General features: G+C 34.0%; 1 protein-coding gene across 17 annotated transcripts in view; it reads left to right on the top strand.

Moving 5' to 3' along the window:
* Nucleotides 1-23,033, top strand: part of Tenm4 (teneurin transmembrane protein 4) — a 2,854,999-nt gene that overhangs the window by 698,177 nt on the left and 2,133,789 nt on the right. For all 17 annotated transcript variants that reach the window (XM_087211381.1, XM_087211391.1, XM_087211392.1 and 14 more), the window contains one exon: nucleotides 1,869-1,946. The gene's annotated coding sequence lies outside the window, so the exon portion shown is untranslated. The remainder of the gene's footprint in view (nucleotides 1-1,868; nucleotides 1,947-23,033) is intronic.

Below are 23,033 nucleotides of genomic sequence, written 5' to 3'. Positions count from 1 at the left end.
CAACTTGGAAATAGAGCTATCGCATGACAGAAACTTTAATACCTTGTTTATATGACATCTCATTATTAGTATTTATTGATTGATGAAAATTAAAATATTTATTTAATAATTGAATAAGCATATGTGAAATACCTAACAAAATACTGTAATAACAACTTTCATCTTACCCACTTACTATATATCAGGTACTGTGCCAAACTCCACATATCCATTAACTTATTTTTTCTCATATTATGCTTTTAAGAAAAGTAAAATTAGGGGGGTGTTATTAAATTTCATGTAGCTATCTGTAACTGTATTCTTCATTACTAGTCTATATCACTCTCTACTTACACTGAATCACAATTATCTCATAGACTTTCTGTCTACTTTACTAGAGTGTAAACTCTATACAAAGTGATGATTTTTAACTCACTTTTTTCCATATCATTATTGCTAACCTCAGATCCTGTCAAAGAGAATGAGTTCAATGATTGCTTTCAGATTGTAATGATTCATCCTTAGAGACTCCCCTCAAGTTCAGGAATCAGCACAGAGGATTTGGACTTAGAATAGCTACTCTGTTAGATACAGAAGCAAGTTAACATAGGTATAATATTAGCTTCCAAAGAAGTTCCAGGTGAGGGCCAGCTGCACCTCCAATATATCAAGTTATAATAAAGGACAAGTATTGAATCAAATTGTGCCATAAACATAGACATTTATTAAACAGAGAAATTTATTAGCAAACACAATACTGTTCATTCAAGCAATACTGCAATCTTAAAGTAACAGTGCTTTTTGCCGTTCTGACCACTACCTACTAGTACGACATGTTCTTTTGGTGGATTTGAACAGAGGCAGAATTGTGTAAGTCTTATACCAGTAGATATATTTAAGCAATTATACATTGTCCTCCATTAATGCTTGAAATATATCACTTTAGAATTAAACTGTTGCTGTCATCCTTGAGTATGTACTTCATAAGCCTCATACCATTCTTATAATTCATGAACGAGAGGCTAATCTTGTAAAGTATATGAGTAAATTCATATATCTTAAATCCAATTTCATTAATGAGAATCAGGATGTAATAGTTATCATAGTAATTAACAAGCTACTAATTGCACCAATAAAAATTCATTTGTGATATTTATCGGGTTAATTTCAAAACCCTCAGGTATGGACTGAGAGATGAACAATAAAAAGACTTAGAGATGTCTCTGGAAAATAGTCTTTCTGATATAATACCTGGTGAATGCCTCTGGAAATAGCTCTTGACTTGGATAACTGACTGAGTTTGTATCTTTCAACTGGCATACCCATAATATCACTGTTTATAATAAATTATGTGTGTATGTGTGTGTGTGTTCATGTATAGATGAGAGACTTTATTCTTCTTCAGGAATCATCTGACCTCTAGAATTCTGAGGCCTAAGGTAATATAGATGGTTACAAATGCTCTTCTAGAAGTAGAACCATTTGAGAAGGTTTCTTTTTAACTTCATTCAAATTGTACTTTATCTCATCTTCAAGTTCAAAATTCTTTGTAGAGATTTTTGATAATACAGGTTTGTGTATTTGATGTCATAATTCATAAATCTTTTTCATATTTTTTACTTCCCAAGAAATTTATAAACAACTCTCTTAAAATGATTAGGTTTCTATGTCATTTGCTATTAATTTATTTTATAATTATTTGTTCATTTTAAACTAGGTTCTTTTCACTCTCACTTTTAAATCTTTATGCCCACAGAAAATGAGGCTCAGTACCCAACATATACAATGCAAATGTTGTTAATTCACTGAAAATCTTTGTATTATGAGACCATCATTATTAAAGTTTTCAGGTTCCTTTTCCTAATTTTGAAATCCCTTTTTCATTTTAGATCACTCCAGATAGCTGTCTCACAACATCAATCTATTGATTCTCCGCACACGGGGTGAAGAAGAAACCACCAAATCAGGTATGGCTTTCAGCATCAAAAATTATCCAGTCAAAATTAAATATATACAATGTACCTCAGACTGAAACTTTAAAACTATTCTTAAAATTGAACTTGAGGTAATTGATTTTGGAAATTATTAAAAGCCAGAGACCATTTTTTCCACCAACACAAGATCTCTTCTGTAGAAGAGAAACTATTTATACAAGTACTTGTTAAGGCTTCTACATTGTAATTTATTCCATCTAATAATTACCTATCAACACATATTCTGTCTAAATGTCTTCAGTCACAGTCCTTCTAATGTAATCTGTGTGTTCATTGTTCTTCTGTTTGATATGCACTGGAAGCCCGCAGGGTCTTCTTATTCCAATCAGTACTTGAATGCATTGACTGTGGAAATAAAAGTAACAATGATTAGTAGGACAGATGTTTCCCTTGAATGTGAAAATGTAGGGGTTAGAACCACAAATTAAATGGAATACTCACAGGCTTTGCATGCATTATTTTTGAGATGGTGAGATAAACATTATTGTGAAATGTAAAATCAGGTACTAGTTACAGTTGTAAAAATCTATGACCTGCAAAATAGATATCTCAAAAGAGCTCACAACTATGCACTCTGAAGAATAGATACACAAGTGTAGTATGATTGTGAAATGAAATATTATTTGCCTTTTATGCATGATGATTTAGACAAAGAGATTGGAAGATACATGCAAAAAGGAAACAGAATAATGAGAATTTCATTCAATATGCATTAGTATATAATAGAAGGATTAGAAAAGCCTATGAATGGATTATCATTATTGATTATATAGTTTTATTCTTATTAATATTCAATGTTTCTCTGTTGTTGGCTGAAAATGCTTTATAAGTCAGTAATTCATGACACTTACTTGCCAAAAACATAAAGATATAGTTGTTAACTGATTTCTCTTATATTGGTCATATTATCTCTTTTTCTTCATACCTTAGTATTTATGCATTGAGATCTTTAAGTGCATGATACCATAAGAAAAAATTTAAAATATGATGTATGTGTCAGTGAACTGACATTGATTTCAGTTAAGGAGAGTTGAGCCCAAGGTGCTTCCTCCTCCCACCTACCCAGGTTTATAAAATATTGTAACCTGTACTCTTTATTTAAAGAAATTTTGTGTTAACCCCTTCTCTTCCATATTCACAAACACTTGATAAGAATAGACAGTGAATGAAGCTGCAGAATAAAGATGAGCCCCTCAAACTTGAGGTGAGTGACCAGTTACCAAATGTTCCCAAGAAGAACAGAGAGCCAACCTTAAAGCCCCAGAGCATACAATTTACCGTCACTTCAAGATTGATAATATGATCTTCCAACTTCTCAGTTGTTGGGGTGATTTTACAGTAGCCTCTCATTTTTTGTCTGAATTGCTTGAGCAATTATTAGTAAGAGGATGAGTATATTTGCTCTAGAATGATTCTCTCAGGACAATCAAGCTGCTTAGAGCTTGTAGAAAATCGGTAGTCTCCCTAGATTATGGAACTATAGATGTAATCCTCTCCATTAAAACTTTATACACAATTTGGAGATTCAAATGAAATATCTGTAGTGTTAACACTTGGGAATAAGAGTAGTTGGTCTTCCTAATGGAACAAGTGGCCTTACAGTGGAATTCTGTGTTTCATGATGCCTTTCCTACTTCGTATCTTCGAACTTCCACCTTGACATACACAGTAGTTACTGCTCCTGACTGAACATAGCAGTTGAAAAGCACATATAATTTTAAATTTATTTCATTGAATTAACTAAAGCCTTTCAGTGAAGCTCATATTTGAAAAATTTTAGGTAACAGTATTTCATAATACATACTACTGCCTTCATGATTATGAGCAAACCACTTTCATTCTCCTTCCTACTCACCAGATGAAGAGTACTTGTTAGAGAAAGACTGGCTCTTCTCAGGTTTAACTTAGTATTTTTTATTCTTACTTGTACAATAGAAGGCATATCTACAACTCTAGAATAAAATCTATGTATTTCATTTTCATTGTCCTTTTAGAATTCCTACATTTTGATTATTTTAGGTATGCAATATATATTATCTCTTTTGATGTTAAACAGAAGACACCACTTTGAAACAAATGTACCTTTTCTAATTTATCATTTTACTTACACTTACTTCAATATCAGTCTCTAAATTTCTATATCCTTGTTTAATGACAAATATATATATATATATATATATGAATACAGCTCCAGTGTGTCATGTTTTGGGGCATTTAAAAAGTTTCTAAAAAATGATTTATCACCTTAGATATTATGTAAATAAAATCATGTAAGTATTATGTAAATGTAATTACATATAGAAGTAATTAGAGAGATATGAAATTCAAACTTTGAAGCTGTAATATGAGGAACTACAGGAAAGAGTAATTATATACCATTTTCTCTAAAACTTCAGCATCTAGGAAGAAGTTAATCAATTTTTACTTACTGTGTTCTGCAGAGGGTGTGGTAAATGGGTGGTCTGATTAGGGAAATACAGGATGAGGTGGTACAGTGAAATTGGACAGTGTTTCTGTGTGAAAACCTATCCATTCTGGACCTGTTAGAATTGCATCCCAATGATTACATTTATTCATATCTGCTAAAAACTTGTTTGCAAAGGTAGGAGAGGGTAAATTTTCCTTGCCCACTCCATCTTCTAGGATGTTTTTACAAGAATATTAGTCATATGTTTTAGTACCTGATAAAGATCTGGACTATGGAATTTGGCTGGATAGACTGTAGCAGTGGTGCTGGTAGCCAGAAGAAGAATGGGGAGAGGGGAAGAAAACGGTAAGGGAGAGATGCAGAGGAGGGGGAGAGGGTAAGATAAACAGAAGAAAAAAACAACAGACAGAGACAGAGAGACAAAGAAACAGAGATGTACAGCAGAATGGCAAAAACATATATATTATCAGTTCCCAAAGACCTGTATGAAATATTGTGTCTTAAGGTTGATATTAAGTCTATGTATAAAACAATAAGAACAACAACAAAACAGAAATAATGAGATGAGATCTGGAAACAATAAAGCAAAAACTTCAGGTATTGAATCTTGTTTGGGAACTAGATAAGCTAACTTTAAGTCGCAAGGCTCAAAGAATTCCTTTTTTGTTGCATAAATATAGCAGTCAATCACATGCAATAAATTCCATATTTTATTCAAGGCCAAGCCTTCTTCATTTTTCTAAGCAAATGTTCCTCCAATTTCTTTTCTTCCCATCACCTCCACTACTACTCCACACTGTCTCCTGTCTGGTTAACTCGCTGCTGTTCTTTATTCTACCCACAATCTGTTTTTCACACTGAAGCCTCAGTGATTAAACTTTCAATCACTTTTCATTACATTTAGGGAAGTTATTACAATTCTTAACATGGTCTCAAAAAAAAAATTCTTAACATGATCTCTAAGATTATACATGCTGTCAGTTATTTAGTTCTATAACCAGCCACCTTTAATGTTCCTCTTACCTCTGCTTTCTCTATAACTCCATCCTGTCCATCTTTAGTCTCTCTAGATCACATGCCTCCTTACATCCCTTCTGTCTAGAGAGCATTTTCAATTGCTCTTTCTTCCTTCAGGTTTCTAAATCTCAATTAAAGCTAACTATGCAAATAATAACATTAAATAAGAATAATCTAACCACTTCAATTAAAAATCAGTGCAAGTAAGGAGTAAAAGGTATAATAGATAACGTGAAATAGGAAGAAAAGGGGCAAAGGGGAAGGGGAAGTGGGAGGGGTAGGGGAAAGGAAAGAAGGGAATGGAATTAATATGAGAAAATGAAAAAATGGAAACAAAGTCTTTGTAAATAGGGAGGGATGGAGGGGTTGAAGGGAGGGCAGGGGAAGGGGGAAAAATAAGAACCAAGAGAGATTATGTAAAGGTGCAAACTTCCAATGATGAATGTCATTATGTTGTATACCTAAAATGTACGAATAAAAGAAAATTTTTTTAAAAGTCAGTGATTATGAGATTGGATATAAACCATATTCCAATTATAAGTAAAATGTTACATATGATGATAAAATAAGTTAAAAGTAACAACAAATATAAAAATATATCATGTTAATACTAAATTAAAGAAAAGTAGAGTAGTTATAGCAATGTCAAAGTGAATTTTAGACAGAGAATACTATAGGAACAAAGAGACTCACTATTCTTCTACAAAGCAGGCCAACTCTATCAGTAGAATTAACAGTACTAAACCATTATGCACCTAACAATAGAGCTTCAAAGCATATGAAGCAAGAGCTATCAGAGCACCAAGATGAAATCAACAAATCTGCAATCTTTATTTTATATTTAAACACTTCTATCTCATAATAGTACAAGTAAACAAAGAGCCAGTAAGGTTATAGATGACTTGAGAAACACTAAAAACTGTCTTAACCTAATTAACATTTATATAACACTTAAGTTCAACTCAACACACAGGTAGAACAGAATACAGACTCTTTACAAGTATATGTTGAATATTTAATTAAATAGACCATAGTTAGGGTGATAAATATACTTCAATAAATTTGAGATAATTTGAGTGCTATAGGACACTTCTATGACAATTATGAATTAAATTAGGAATTAATAACCAAAGACATGTTAAAAACCCTCCAATATTTGAAAAATATGTAACACTCTTCTAAACAGAAGTAAATTTCATGGGGGAAAAGTAGGAAATATTTTGAACTGTTTAAAAGTGAAATTTAGCAGAATATAATTTGTAGAACTCAGCAAAGACAGAACTGAGAAGAATTTTAATCACACTGAATGCCTTTTTATCTAACTGAAATTGAAAGAATAGGTTTAATGAAAAGTAAGAAAACTAAGTAAATAGTGGAGATTCAATGCAATCTATTTCAAAGAAATAGAAGACAGAAAAACAAAAAAGAAAATCAATGAAAACAGCTTATTCTTTGAAAAGATCAATAAAATGAAACAGGCTATAGTGAGATTAATCTAGAATAAAAATAGAATAGTCATATTTTACAAAAGTCAAGGAAATGAACAGATGGCGTTATTGTCTATAAAGAAAATACTGTGGAATTACAAATTAGCTACTAGAAATAAAAATAAATTAGCAAAATGTCAAAATACAATTGGAACTTGAAATTTAATTTTTAAAATATTATTTAAAATGGTATAAAAATGCGAATACTTAATGATCTGACAGAAGGTGTATAAACATGAACTGAAAATATATTGCTGAAGAATTTTTTTTTAAATCTTAAATAAATGGGGAGGTAATGGATAAGAGTCCATTAAAGATCATCCTCCTCCACAAATTTATGTACAATTTTAATGGAAACTCTATAAAATTTCCAACAGATCTTTTTTGTCTAAATTAAGCTAATTCCAAAATTTGTATTACAATAAAAAGTAAATAGAATACCCATAGCAACATTGAAAATTAAAGTATAAACATGGAAACATACACTACCAGACTTTAAGTCTTAAAATAATGCTATGGGGAAAAAATAGTATGGTAGAAGCATAAAGATAGACTTATAAATCAATAGAACAGAATAGAGATTCACAGAAATATATCCATACATTTATGAAAGATTGATTTTTGATATAAGAAATTCAGTGGAGTATGGAAAGTCTTTTGAACAAATGGCTTTGAAGCAATTGTATATTTATATAAAAATATGAACAGAGATCCATACTTCTTATTTTATATTAAAAAACCCACAAAATAGATCACAAATGTAAATGTAAAACTATAGAATTTTTAGGAGAAAACATGGAAACAGTCTTTATTGGCCTGGCTTAATGAAACCTTTCTTAGATAAAAATAATGAAAGCATATTCTGTGAGAGAAAATATTGATAATTTAGGCTTCATAAATTAATATTTTTTTCTTTAAAGAATACTGCTAGGAGAATAATTTGAAAGACATGGGATTGGAGACAGTGTTTGGAGATAAAATTTCAAATAACAGATATTTGAGAAGATATAAAGAACTATCAAATGTAATATTTAGAATAAATATATATATGTAAACAGGCAAAATAATTTTTACACAAATATTATCAAAGAATACATATGGATGATATGGATGGCAAATAAGTATTTGTCATTAATCTTAAGGGAAATGTAAAGTGAAACCTCAAAATGTTGCCTATGCACATATATTAGGATGTAAAAAATTAAAAACAATTTCTCTATTGCACATAAGCAAGGATGTGGAGCAACTGAAAATCTAACATTCTACTGGTAGTACAAATGCTTGGGAAAACAATTTAGAAATTTAAAATGTTCAACACACCTCCCATGTGACTTAGTCATTACGTAGTATTCACCCAAGAGAAATTAAAGTGTATGTCTATACAAGGACTTACAGATAGATATTTATAACATCATTTATGATACTTCTAAATCAGAACATCTCACATGTCCATTAACAAATAGATTGATTTATAAATGGTGTCCAGCCATACAATAGAAATATATAATAAAAAGAATGAACTATAAATACATGCAAAAATACAGAGGAAACTAATTTTGCCAAGATAAAGAAGTCAGATTTTAAAACAAAAAATCACTTGTATGACTTTCATTTGTGTAAAATTGATAAAAATTACAAACTAATTTTAAGTAACAAAAACACCAAATTAATAGTTAACTGGGGACCTGGGATTGAACAGAAAAAAGGAATTAAAGGAGGCAAGAAAAAATTCTTAGAGTGATGGTTTATATGTTCATTATCTTAATATTAATAACGTTTTATGGGTGTATGTGTGTGTGTATGTGTGTTTGTGAAAAATTATCAAATTATATCCTTAAATTTTAAAAATCACAGAAGTTTGGAAGAGGTGAAAAAGATAGATTGAAACTGACAAGTGGTAGAAGCCAGAGCAAGGGTGATATACAGGCTTTTGACCTTAGCCTTCTCAGGGCCTTGGACTACATTCTTCATGTGATGGAAAACCCTTGAAAGCTGTTAGTAGGGTAGTGACATTAATTTTCATTATAGATCCCTGACTAGCAGCAGTAAAGGAGAAGGTTGTCAACACACAAAACACGTGCACACACATATTCTAACATATAATAGAATACATGTTGTAAACAATCGGCAGGATTTCCAAAGAAACCAGTTAACATACATTTGCAAAGGTGCTGGTGGGTTTTGAGATTTAGTCTATATCCATTAAAACAAATTGGCCCACATTGGTACACACAAACACATAAGAGGCAGAACAGTGACTTAAACCAAGCCTGTGTGATTTCAATGCCCGTTTCACTTAGTGATACACATATATCTTCCACATGGAGGCAGATCCAATTTCAAACCCTAGTGGTGGTGAAGACTCATCTTATCAAATGAAAATATTCAGGATTCCCTCAAATCAGTAAGTAGGCCAGATATTAATCCCTGGACTCGCTGTGGCAACTCTTAACAGAAGCTAAGCAGGCTGTACTTTTATGTGGCTGAATCATTTAATCCTACATATGGATTACATCAATAGCTCTTTAAAACTATGATTTGAATTCCCAAATTGTCTGTAATGCTGCGCAATTTGAAAGTGATGAGAAGAAAATTCTGTCTTCCTTAAGGACAATGAATTCAATAGGCCACAATACTAAGGTTCAAAAACAGCATCTCTAACCCTAATTACATCATTTCTCAGGGGAATGACGAGAATAGAAAGAGAGAAGCAAAAGTGCCAAACTTAAGTTGATTTGGCAAAGAGGAGGTTAAACTCTAAAATCATCGGTCTCTCTAGAAATATGAACAGTATCTACTCTAGTCAATCTTGTTTGGAAGCTTTTGAAGAAATCAGACATTTTGACAACCTGGCGTGTCAGTCATTCATTTTGTGGCAAATGAATATAAACCTACATGAAATGTGCCTTTTTGAATTTTGAAAACTATAGAACAAAAACCCTCTTTGGACCTTGGCTAATAGTACTAATCAAAACTTTAATAATAGACTTGTCATTTACCATTCTTATTATACATTGGGTTGGGTGGGTCTAGGGGCTGCTTATGTGGTTTTCACACAAAAGAGTAAAGAAAGACTGTTTCAGTGCTGTTACAAAGTGTTTTTTGAAGAAATGACAAGGAACAAAAGGGAATGATCCTGAGGCTAAAGATTAAGGAATTCCTCTCTAATTTGGCTAAAATTTATTAGTTCATAAGAAGAAAAGTTCTAATTCACTAGTCCATCAGTTGTTTGTTAAAGCTTCATCATTGGCTAAAAATGCTTGACACCAGCAATCTAAAGGAAAGGTTTATTTTGGCACACTCTTTCAGACGTTTTGGTACATGGACGGCTCTCTCCAAGGCAGAAATGGCATAATGGAAGGGCATAGTGAAAAAAAAGCTGCTTAGCCCATGGTAGCCAGGGACTGCAGCAAGTAGAAGAGCCAGAGTGAGAGATATGCCCTTCAACACATGCCCCCATGACCCAAATCCTCTGAGTCCTGCCCCCTAACAGCACATTCAGATAATCCACTGAGGAGAATAGCACCCGCATGACCCAATCACCTTCTGAAAACCTCACCTCTGAACACATGAGACCTTTGGGTGACACTTGTGATACAAACAATCCTGTATTAAGCAGAACAGTAAGAACACAATATAAAAAGATTAGACCTTGCAATGCTGTTCATGCAGCCTACGATGAAAAATGGTAGAGGATAGACAATAAAATGAATGCCTTGGAATCAAGCAAACTTGATTCAAATACTGGCTTCCCAAAAATTTCCATTATATATGCCCCCTTTTTCCTGTAATCTTTTATATACAAAAAATTTGGTTAAATTTTCCAGCCATGTTTACAGTAATTGCACTTGCTGAGCCACAATTTGAGAGTTTTCTAAAATCAAATATTGTTTCTTAAAATTACATGTAAAGCCTTATAAATTAATTATAAACAGTTTCAATCCTCTTTAAATCATGAATCAGGCTAGCCTGAGAAGCCTGTCTCTAGAGAAGGCTTTATTGTTCGGTGGTTATGGAAGGACAGGTGAATGAGGTGATCAAAGTCAAAAATATTTGAACTCAGATCTTCACCTCAGTCAGTTTCTGGCTGTGTGAATAAATAGGAGTGATAGTAATAGCACCTATGTAAGGGCCTGCTTTCAGGATTAAATCAGATCATGTTGCAAATGAATTAGCTCTGTGCCTGGCAAGTAACACTATTCCGAACAAACTGAAAGTGTAGTTTTTAGTGTGTGTGTAGGGCTCCATAGCCAAGTCTTCTTTTCAAGTTAAAGGGAAATGGTCTCTAGCAAATAGCCAATTTACTAGGCTAGATAAATCTATGGGATGAAGTATTGATGGAAAAATCCTCTAGAGAGCTGTCCATGTACAATTCTCTTTTAATTATCCTGATTACTTTAGAGAAGATTCTCAGTCACTAATGCAAAGAAACACCTGCCAATCTTTATCTGAACAAAGATCTCTTGAGTAGGAAAGATTAGCCTATATCTAGTCTGCCTCTGATGCCAGCAACTATAGGAGTGAAAGGGGTAGAAAGATGCAGCTCATAGAGATATCAACTCAGAAAGCTCAAGCCAAAATATTGACCACATTACACTGTCTGTATATTTGTAGAAAAGAACAACTTTTTAATTAAAAGACTGTGTAAAACAGCACTCAGATTTAAGTATTTAACACTTTTTTCCAATAAAAGGTGCAAAGGCTTCCTAAAGAAGTAAGTGAATTTAGAGCTAGGGCATGAAATTTACAAAGTAAACTGAGATCATCTTGTACTAGAAACTAAGGCATTGCTTTAAAAATGATGTTTTATCAAAAAGACACAGAAACCAGCTGACATATAGTATCTTGAGCAAAAGAACATTAAAAACACAAATAAAATCTGAATAAAATATGTGGTTTAGTTAGTAATAATGTAACAATATTGCCTTGTTACTTGTGACAGACATGCTATGTTAATTCAAGATGTTAACAACAGAGAAATCTGAATGTAGAATGTACAGAGATTCTGTACAATCTTTGCAACATTTCTGTAAATGTAAAATTATTCCAAAATAGAGCAGGTATATGCAAAGTATTCTTGAAATTATGTAACCAGTTTTAAGCTCAATTTTTTGATGCTTTCTTTAAAAATCATTCTCATTTTCCAGTATGCTAGCTACTGGCCACATGTGACTTTTAAACACTGAAAATACAACTAGTCCAAATTGGAATGTACTATATGCTTTAATTGTATGATGCATTGTCATTAGAAGAACTTAACCCATGCAAAAGTATAATATAAAATATCCTAACTAATGATTTTTATATTGAAATGAGTATATTATGGACATATTAAGTGACATATGTTATTAATTTCACTTTTCTTTACTATTTTAATGTATCTGTTAAAACATTTAAAAGTATATATGTGGCTTATGATATGGCTCAATTGGATTACATGGTTATAAATTATTAGTAAGGACATGTTTGATGTTTGAATAATTTAGAATGGCCAGGTATATGTTCTATGGACTTACATAAATGCTTGTATACATGAGTAGCTTCCATTTTTAAAATTATTTCCCAGTACTGGTGTTCTATCTAAAGTGTATATAATGGTCATGCAAAGAAAGGTGCTACTACATGCTGCATGCATATTCTATCATTGAGTTATAGCATCAGCCATTGTCTATTTATTAACTTATTTCCTTACTTATTTTAACAGAAGAAAACTCAATGTTATGATTTGAATCATAAATGTTCCCCAAGTCTCATATGTTCAAAGCTTGATAGTCTATGGTCCCATGGGGATGTGGGGCAACATTTGGGAAGTAGAGTATAAAATAAGGAAGGGAGGTTTGTGGGCATGCCACTGAAGGTGATTTGGGGACCCCAGCTCCTCCTCTTTTTCTTTCTTCATTTCTTAGCTACCATGAGATTTGGAGAAGCCAGCGAGGTAATTGTTGAACAAAAATTCATTTCCCAGTATTCATTCAGCCATCAAGGTATGGAGAGATTGCTACAGCTATGGTCCTAGCAGGCCAAACTATGACTCCATCTAGTGACACACCTTGGAGTCACTCATTGTGGTGCTGGTTTTTGTAAGAATGTTGAAAGCAAGGGTCACAGTGTCATAGAGGTTTCCACCAAGGTTTCATAGGAACATCTGGAAGCCAGGCAGTAAAACATTATGAAAATCCTTGCAAGCAGTCCCTGAGAGGGTGAGGTGCAAAGCGGTAGGAGTGAAGCTACAGCTGCGATGGAAACTCTAAGAAGTGAGAGATAGATAGTGAGAACATGGAGTGTTTGCTAAGGAAAGCTAGAGATGGCAAACAAAACCAGTCCAAGAGAGGGCCCACGTGGTCTGCAGCAAGCAAGACTGTAGGGGTGGGGCTGCTTATTTCCTTGGGGACTTAATTCTACCATTGTGTACCCTGAATGACTGACATGAATTACAGGATGTAATGTTTGCCCTCCTGGGTCATTTGTTCTTTCTTTTTATGATCTTTCCTTTCTGTGTCTTTATTCCACACTATTGGAATGGGAATGATTAACCTGTCCCACCATTGTATAATCAAAATGCATAACTTTTTTTTTCTGATTTTTATAGGGATTTACAGCTAATAAATCCCTTTTTTAGTCTTGGGAAAAACGTTGGAATTTTAAACAAGGCTAGAACTGTTAAGACTTTGTGGACTCTTGTTAGTAGACCAAATGCATTTTGCATTGTGACATAGAATTGAGCCTTTGGGGGTAAAATATTACTGTTCAAATCTTAAATGTCTTCCAAAAGTTCATGATTGAATGGTTGGTCACAAGCCTGTGGTACTAATGGGATGTGGTGGAACTTTTAGGAAGTAATGCATAATGGAAAGAAGTGAGATCACTGGGGATGTGCCAAGTGTTAGGAAACATGGGAATGATCCAGAACTCTCCTACACTACTGTTTGGAGTATAAGTTGGTTCAGTCATTTCAAAGAACATCTGACAATATCTACTAAGGCTGAACCTATGTATAATGTTGCTAATCTATTTCTAGAATGTGCACATGTACTCAGAAAAATTCTAGAATATATGCATACTAGAATATTTATTGCAACTAACTTTATAATATCCCTGAATTTGAAACTACAGAAATGCCCTTCAACTGTAAAATTGATAAATTAGTTATGGTATATTCACACAACGGAATAGATGAGACAATAAAAATAGGGTAACCTACAACTATATTCACAACGCTTGTGATAACAATCTTAATTTTGAGGGCTAATTCTGACAAAAGAGAGTACATATGGTACTCTAAGAATCCATTTTATAGTAAATTCAAAATAGGCAAACCTAGCTTATGTTGATGGAAGTCAGGTTAGCAGTTACCCTGGTTGAGGGTTGGGGATAATGATCGCATGGGAACACAAGAGGAATCTAGGGTGGGAGTAACACATACATTTACATAAAAAACTGTCCAACTGTCCATTTGTGATCTATAATTAAATAAGTCCAGTAAAATCATTTACAAATATAATGCTACAATGCAAATCTCTGTCCGGGCCTGGGTCAAGGTTCACACAGCATCTCTCTGAAGTTGCATAGGCACAGAGCCTTTGTGTAGCTTAGGCTAATTTGTCCTAAACACTTATGGGAAGCCATTTCAGGCCTTTTGCTGAGCATCTTCTATGAATCATTTCATTTAATCTGCAAACAATCTCAAGAGGCAGGAATTATTATCTCTACTTTACAGAGAGGAAATGTACTTGTTTCACCCAAGGTAGGGGTAGGCTTAGACTTATATCCATGTCAGTCTGATTTCCGAACCTGATCTTAGCTACCAAATCAAAGTCTAATTTTTTCTACACTCTTTATTAAATTGGATTCCTTGCTCTTCAGGGGAATATTTTGTAGGGAGATTATTGGCTGGCAGTGACCTACAGGCCTCTTTGCAAACCTAGCATCCCCTCAATCTGGAATCATAATATGGAATTTGTGAGCCAAGTTACAGATGTGTGTGTAGAATACAGATTTTCTCACAACACTGATAAACCCTCTGTAGGCATCTAGGAATTAATGCTTCATGGGATATGTAGTCGACAAAAAGCCTCTAATGGTCTCAGCAATAGGAAGAACCTTTGCTTTCTGCAGGGAGAAAAATTAAGTTTCATTTTGTCATCAGGAAGTTGAGAGATGCTGAATATGACACACATATCTTCTGAGCCTCAGGCTTTACAGCTGCAGAATGGGAAAAATAATTTTTTATTGTAAAAGTATAGTTGTCTCCCTTTCTTTTTTTTATCTTTTGCTGCTCTTTTTTGGTATTTTGAATATTTACTCTGTGCTACATAAAAAGGTCAAATTCACTTCTAAGATGGACAACTTGGTGGGTGGTAGGAGTCAGTAGTAGAGCCAGATATCTTCAGACCTAAAGCTTAGAAATTTTGCAGAGCCATCTTTAAGGAATGCTCAGATATACCTGATTAGATAAGAAAGGGAATATTTATTTTGTATGAGGAAAAAATACAAGAAATACCTGAGTATTTTTGGTCTTTTTGTTCTTTAATCCTAAATGCTGACACTTATAGACATATGTTTATATGAAATTGCTTTCTTACTAAAACTCAGCTTCTCTCTGCCTAGAACATTCTATATCTCTCAGACATTCCCAATACTCACAGTGGCTCATGGGAAAAAAGACTTGAAATTTAAATGTCATAAACTTTATCATGAATCTGCCTCTAGAAGGAGGTGAAACAAATCAGGTATGGCAGGTTTAATTCTAAAATGACCTCAAGACCCCCACCTGTTTACTGAGCATGACCTGTGTGATCCCCTCCCCTAGCCAATGAGATGAGATCTGTAGATATGACAATGTCAATCTCATCATTAAGTTACTTAAGTTATGTGACAAAGTTGGAAGGATTTTTCAGGACTAGTAAACGTATCTAGTCAGTTTATTATGAGTTGATCATCAGGAAGACTACTGAGGGTGGACCTGGCCTAATATCACCTAGGAGAGGAGTTGAAAAGGTTCCCTGGGAGTCTTTGAAGGAAGTAAGCTACCATTTTGTGAGGGGGTCATGTGGTAAGGAAATCCACATGGCTTAGAGGATGGAAAGCTGACAGCCTGCAGGAAATAGGCACCTCAGTCCTCCAATGGCAAAGCCTTAAACACTGACAACTGTGTGAGCTTGGAATGAGACTCCAAACTGTGAAAAAGAACATGCCTAGCTGACATCTTGACTGCAGCTTTGATCCTGAGCAGAGGTCCCAGAAGAGCTGGGCTTATGAACCTTATTAACCAAGATTCATAAATATATGTTTTGCAGTGGGTGGTGTTTGGTTGGTTGGTTGACATGGGGGCCTTATTAGGTTTCCCAGACTAATTTTGAACTCCTGCCAATGGTGGTAAACCTAAGGCGTGTGTGCCAAAGGAGACTGTTTTCATTGAAAGCTATAAAAAGTTTGCTTTCAGTGTGAGACCTAACTTTACTAAGATAATCCTCTTGCCTCAGCCTCCTGAACAGCTGAAACTATGAGTTTGAGTCACTCTCCTAAGTATATGTGGTTTAAAACTCTTACATTCATAATAATCCATTGTGAAGCAGCAAAAAATTAATCCCCAAGGTAACCAGAAACAATAAGAATTTAGTATATCACAGTTTGAAATTCATAGTGCTGCAGTGATTGCTGCCTCCATATAATTATCATAAGGAAAAAGAGCTTGGCCTACCAGTTTATGGCACTCCTAAAATTCTCTGTGAGATAAGAAGTAAGAACAATTGGACTAATTTCATACACTTACTAATTTATAATATGATTATGAGCTCATCATCCCATTTTATGGGTTTCATTGTTCATATCTTCACAGTAAGGGAATAGGACAATGTGACCCCTTAGGATCTTGCTAGCACTGACAATGTCCTGAATCTAGTGTTATCAGATAACAAACTCCATGAATGCCAATGACATGTCTTGACTTTTTGAAAGATTTCATGAATCTAGATAACTGAGTCTCTTTCCATTTCAAGATGGATTGGATCCTGTTTTTATATTTTCTTCCTACATAATGCAATTACAAAATGGAAAATGATTTATTCTCAGAAATGCTGTATTCACTTCGATTAACCACACCGAAAACAGGGATATTCCCAACCTGACAATTTTCATTTAGAACTTTCTGATTCAATAGAAAGACCTAAAATCATATCCATTGTTAATTTCAAATTAACTCAAAGGATTTAATTAACACCTCAAACAGAAAAGAAATAAGGACACTTTCCACTAAAGGCAATGAAGACCACTTAAGAGATTATTTTTTTGTGAATCAAACTTAAACACTGTATCTATTCAAACCTTTTCACAATTTAGAATAGCCATGGCACAAATATATATAAAGCAATTAGCAGCTCTGGGGGGAAAGATACTAAGGAAGATTTGATTAAATGTTGAGGTGAAGCTGAGGCTTTGTATAATTATAAAAGAGATGCCCAGTCCCCCAGGTGTATATTTAAACAAGCAGGAAGAATATAAAACTCATGAGCTCATGAAAGGTCGTTACATCAGAGTGAACACATGAGAAGTCTGGACAAACCTCAGGCTCTGAAGTCTTCCTAGTGGGAAAAAGGAGTGGGGCTCCAGACACAGCAGCTCTATCTACCCTGTGAGGATGTCCAGGCTAGGTAGCCTAACATCATTGAACTATCATTGTTTTCTAAAATGCATTCTTTATGATTTGTGTGTCTCCCCTGAAGGCTCATGTGCTGGGTTCATGGTCTCCAGTGTGAAAATATTGAAAGTGGTGGAACCTTTACAAGGTGGGGTCCAGTGGGAAATGATTAGAGCACAAGTAAGCACTTCCATCTTGAGAGGATTAATGATTTTCTCCTGGGAGTGATCTCCTGTGTGAAATCCCTGGAAATCAAATTACTGTAAAAAGAGGCCACCATTCACACTTGATCCATTCTGCCTGTGGCCATTTCTTCTTCTCCTTCTCTATGCTATTAGACAGTCAGGGCCCCTCACCAGAGGTCAAACAAATGAGGCCTCCTGGTCTTGGACTTTTAACCTCCAAAACTAAGCTAAATAAACCTCTTTTCTTTCTGAAGCATCTAAATGGTGGCATTTCATTATAGAAACAGAAAATGGACTAAGAATGCATTCCAAGTACCACCTGTTCCTCGGGCTGTTGATATGTGCTAAAATATACAGAGATTAATCTTTAATGCAAACACTTTTAGAAAGGACTAGGTTAAATTGATTTAATTAGTGTTTTTTCTTGGAAGTTTTGCTAGACTAATGGGCCATGTGAGTCTCAAATGATGACCCTTTTTGCTCATTTGACAAAAGGATTCCTTGTTCTTAGACAAGACCTGGGAAATGTGTTAAACAGAACACATGTTGGAAAGTCCCAGGTGAGGTGATCTCTAAAGACCTTGCCAGCTCAACATACTTTGAATCTTGATCATCTTGTCTGCACTTTAGCTCTAGGTACATTTGTGAGCTGGAAAGGATGTTAATAGGCAGAACACTTTTGACAGTAATTTACTAAGTTTCCTTGATGAGGACATTTAATTAAATATTCATTAGTTTCAAAGCTAAGCCTTGTTAACCATGGATTGATTTCAAGTATATGTTGAATAACCTTTTTAAAGTTCTCTTTTTTTTGTAGATGCATACTCTCCATAATACCTCCAAAGTTAAGACTGTTAAGTCAAAAAAAACAAATTTCTCCCAAATATTTGTGTTTAACTGGTCTTTCTCAGTTCTTACCTACTTTACCTAACAAAATAAAGATTTCAAAGTTGAAGTTCCCTACAAGAAAACCAAAATGTGCATAGCAGAAAGACAGTGCATTAAGATGAAAAAAACACATTGAAATGAGGTGAAGGGTTCAACCCAGATTTGTCACACTAATTGTATTTTCTTTGGAATTTTACTCAGACAGTAGAGTGCTTTGTCACCTTCTTCAACAACAAGTATAACCAACCTGTGCATTTGCTGAGTCTTTACTAAAATTCATGAATTAAGCATAGTGTTTTCATTTCTTGTAACCACTGTAGTATAATGTGTATTAAGTAAACTTCCTCAACTTATTTGGTACTATTGCAATCTACTAATTAAACATACTTCACTCTCTTCCAATTCAAAAAGATGCCTTTTATTTAAAATAATAAAATCACTTTCATGTAAAAACTCAGTCTTTTAGAATTATGTATTCTTTTCTTCCCTCAGGAATGGTAACCAAGCATTAAAAGAATCATGTAAAAAAAACAATCAAAAAACCCCAAAACTCTACCACTCAATATTTGATCCAATTAAGACATAAAGGAATATATGAAATGACCAAATGTCACATTTCGTTGAATCCAGGGAAATAAACCATTATTTTAGGGCACACCATTATTATTCAATGTATTTACTAGATAACTTTGCTAGTTAATATTTGAAAATATACTTTCCTATAATTTCTATTTCATACTTAATGAAACAAATTTTGACTTCATTATTCATATGTTTGTGAGGCACCTAGTCTTATGAAAATATGAGAAGAAATGATGGCCAAAAATTTTATAGAAATTTTCTAAAGCTTCTATGTATTCTGAGATAGTCAATGACTGAGGTTTTTCACACTAAATTATGGTTGGTGTCATCAGAACACTTGATGGTACAATATTCTTAAAGTAGTTTGCTAAAACAAAAAATAAACTGAAGATTTTGGGTGTGAATTTTAAGCTGGCTTTTCAAAAATGTAGAACTAGGATAATTTTGACTCATGCTTTGAAAATGTTCCTACACGTTTCTGATATACTTTTTCACTATTTCTTTCCTAAAGATTTCAAACAATCTTCCCTATGAATCTGCTACCCATTAAATTTGTTCTGACCTAGTATGTGAGATATTAGCAAATGTGTATTCAGTGATCCATCTTACGACTATCACTTAGACAAAAGTGGTTGGAGATTTTATTGGTTGAAAGATGTATCCCAAGTCCAAAAATATTAAAATACAGCAAAAATGTGATCCACAGAATCATTGAAATATGGTATGGCATTCACTACTGAAAAAGTAGATTTTTAGAAATGTAACTGGTATATTTGGACAATTTATATTTTTCTAGTAGCAAACAGAGTAAGACTCTATTCACATGGACACTTTGGTCTGCCCATGCCTGTATCTAACAAAAGCATAGTTCACTGCCAACATGAAGAGAAAAGAGTAGTGTTGTACAAACCTATTTTCATTCCTAGTTCACAAATCAGTGATGCTACCACAGCTGTATGTGAGAGTGTGCAAAGGGTCTAGGAATATTATAACAGAGCTCCATACATCATGGAAGAATTGTTGTCCTACAACAAGTGCCTTTAGACTGTGAAGTATATTTTTGGTAGGTTTCCAGAGAAGAGATCTGGGAATCCACTGTGTTCTCTGCATTTTTCTTGATCTCTATTACAGAGACTTATCTGACCAGGTCCCCTACTAACATCACACATAGCTGTAATGGGAGCCTTTGAAGTCACTCTGTTCCTGCAGGAGATATGCTTAGATCTATCTGTATTTTGGTGTCTCCATTCCAGGAAATGCAGGGGATCCTATTTTCTGCACAGTCCATGCCATACTGTGAATTCAGTGAGCTGTCTTAATCTACCTCTCTGGCTGGCTCATATTGTACATACAGAGCTTCTCCTAGAGCCTTGAAGCCATTAGGCTGATTGTTACAAGCTGCCTAGGAAAGTTTGTCTCTGAACTTCTGATATTCTTAGATGGCCCCAAGCTCCATTTCACCCTAATGTTTCTATCACCTGCTTCTCCCCTGACTTTCACAGTGAAGCAGGCAAAATGAGATATTCTCCTCTTTGATCTTTCCTGTCACTTTTTCCTACCTATGCTTCCTCCTGATTAAAGTAGATTTCAAGTTTCTCTTCATTTCAATTTGAAATCTCCCTTACATTGTTTTCTCTTCCTTTATACTGCTTTTTCCCAGGTCTGTGAAGGCTAGAGAATATAGGAGGTATGGTCACAAAATACAGTGAATGGTTGAAATTTTAAAAATATATTAAAGGATACATTGCTGTTATCCTCCTCAAAATAGTCCCCCCCCCTTGCTTCAAAAACAGTCACCTCATTATTCTTGCCACTTTCTGAAACAGTTCTGGAAATCTTCTGTAATGAATGTCTTACTTGTGCTATCATGGCTGCTTTGATATCTTGAATAAATTCAAAACATTTACTTTTCATAGGCATTTTGACTTTGGGAAAGAGCCAGAAACTGCCCAGTGGCAGATCTGTTAAATAAGGCAGATGAGGACACACTATAATGTTTTTACAAGCCTACCTTTCCATTGGATGACATTAAGAAAAAAGATTCATTATCATACCTCTATAAAGACACTCATGAAAGAGAACTTTCAGAACTGTTTCAATAAGTAGCAAGAATGTTGGGGTAAGTATGATCAAAGCAAGAGGGAATATTTTGAGGAAAATTAGTACTAATGTGTCATTTACAGTAATTTTTTTACTTGAACACGCACTATATTTTCTGATCAAGACTTATAAAGAGAGGGCAGGGTGATAATATAATTTGTTGCTCAAGTTAGAATAATTTGGAATGTGAAAGGGGTCACCCTTATTGATGACATTTAGAAAAAAAAAATCTGAGACAACCAGGCCAAGGAAATACTATGGTATGCCACTCATACCCCCCTTTAGGAAGATGGCCTCAGGTGAGGAAAATCACCACATCCAGGGCTACACCTCTTTCTCAGAGAAGTTCATCACAAAGATCAGCCCATTATGCAAGTATTTGTGATGGGGTCCAGTGGTGTGACCTTTTCCCCTCTGCTTAGAACTTTGTAGAGTCATCTCAGCTTTACAGCTCTTCATCAATTGACTTGAACCTCTACTAAGACCTCATTATAACTCTCCTTTTCTTTCTGATCAATCTGCTTCTATCTTTTCCACAGATGTAAATTCTCAGGACACTGCCTAATTAACATCTTTCCCTTAGGTGTCCATCATGCATTTCAGACTGTACTGTGCAGGAAAACCAATCTGAAATTTTTAGCAAACTTGGATGTATGTTCACCCTATCAGCAATACTAAATATAATCATACTACATATAAATTATCCCTCAGAACACACATACATACGCGCACAACTGTAGTATGTTCAAAACATTGCAAAAGTAAAACTTGAAAAATACCCTTATTACTTTGTGAAGTTGAAAATTACCTACCCTCACCTAAAAATTGAATGAGAATTCAGAAAATCAATGTGAAAAGTGTGAGAGCAGATATGACACTCAATAACATAAAATGCAGACAATCTTGGCTTTTTTTTCTCATCCTTTCTTAAAAATGATAAACTTATTCTTCACTAAAAATTTTTACAACCCCATGTCAAATATCCTGATACTTTATTATAGCATGACTGATTATAGAGTAGAAATCATACTACACCCAAAAAGTTAATACTAAAGAGACTGCATTAATCATAATGCAAGACTTGAGAGGCAAACTTTTAGGAAGAACTTCCAAAAAACATTATGATGAAGATTTCACCTAGCATGAAAACCATACTTCTATTATTTGTAAACAATTGTCTTTCCCATTCATTCTTCAATTTAGGCAAAAAAAATATATACTTATTGGATGTCTACCATGAGCACACCACTTGTTTAAGGTATAGAGACTAATATGATATTGTTCTTGCCATCTCATAAACTGTGCTTAAGGATGAAAATAGATATAGAAGCTTTAAAATAAAATGACATTTTTCTAATTAAATACTTGGGTTTTTAGGAGCTTAGAGAAATAGCAATTAACCATACCATGACAATCAAGAAAATCTTCCAAAATAAAGTGAGAATGGATCTGATCTTGATACTGAAAGAAAAGTCAGAATTCTAAACCTTACAAAGTATAGGAAAAAAATTTAAGGTAGAAGAAAAAACTCACAGAAAGAAATGAAGTTATTACAGAACTCAGAATACACAGTAATCCACAAGTGATCTTGTGGCTTTGGATGTCATTTTTATGATAGGAATAATGGAAAGGAATACAAAATGTAATAATAATGAAACTTTATTAAACATCTACTGTAACTGGGAGAAAGTTCCAGGTGTGTTGCTTAGATGAAGTTATTAGATTCTCACATCTCTA

Source organism: Heterocephalus glaber, unplaced genomic scaffold (assembly GCF_053883595.1).
Source record: "Heterocephalus glaber isolate CG9 unplaced genomic scaffold, H.glaber_assembly_v1.0 deba00001428, whole genome shotgun sequence".
NCBI lineage: Eukaryota > Metazoa > Chordata > Mammalia > Rodentia > Bathyergidae > Heterocephalus > Heterocephalus glaber.
The sequence above is the reverse complement of the archived record's forward strand: the minus strand, read 5'-3'. Positions and strand labels throughout refer to the sequence as shown.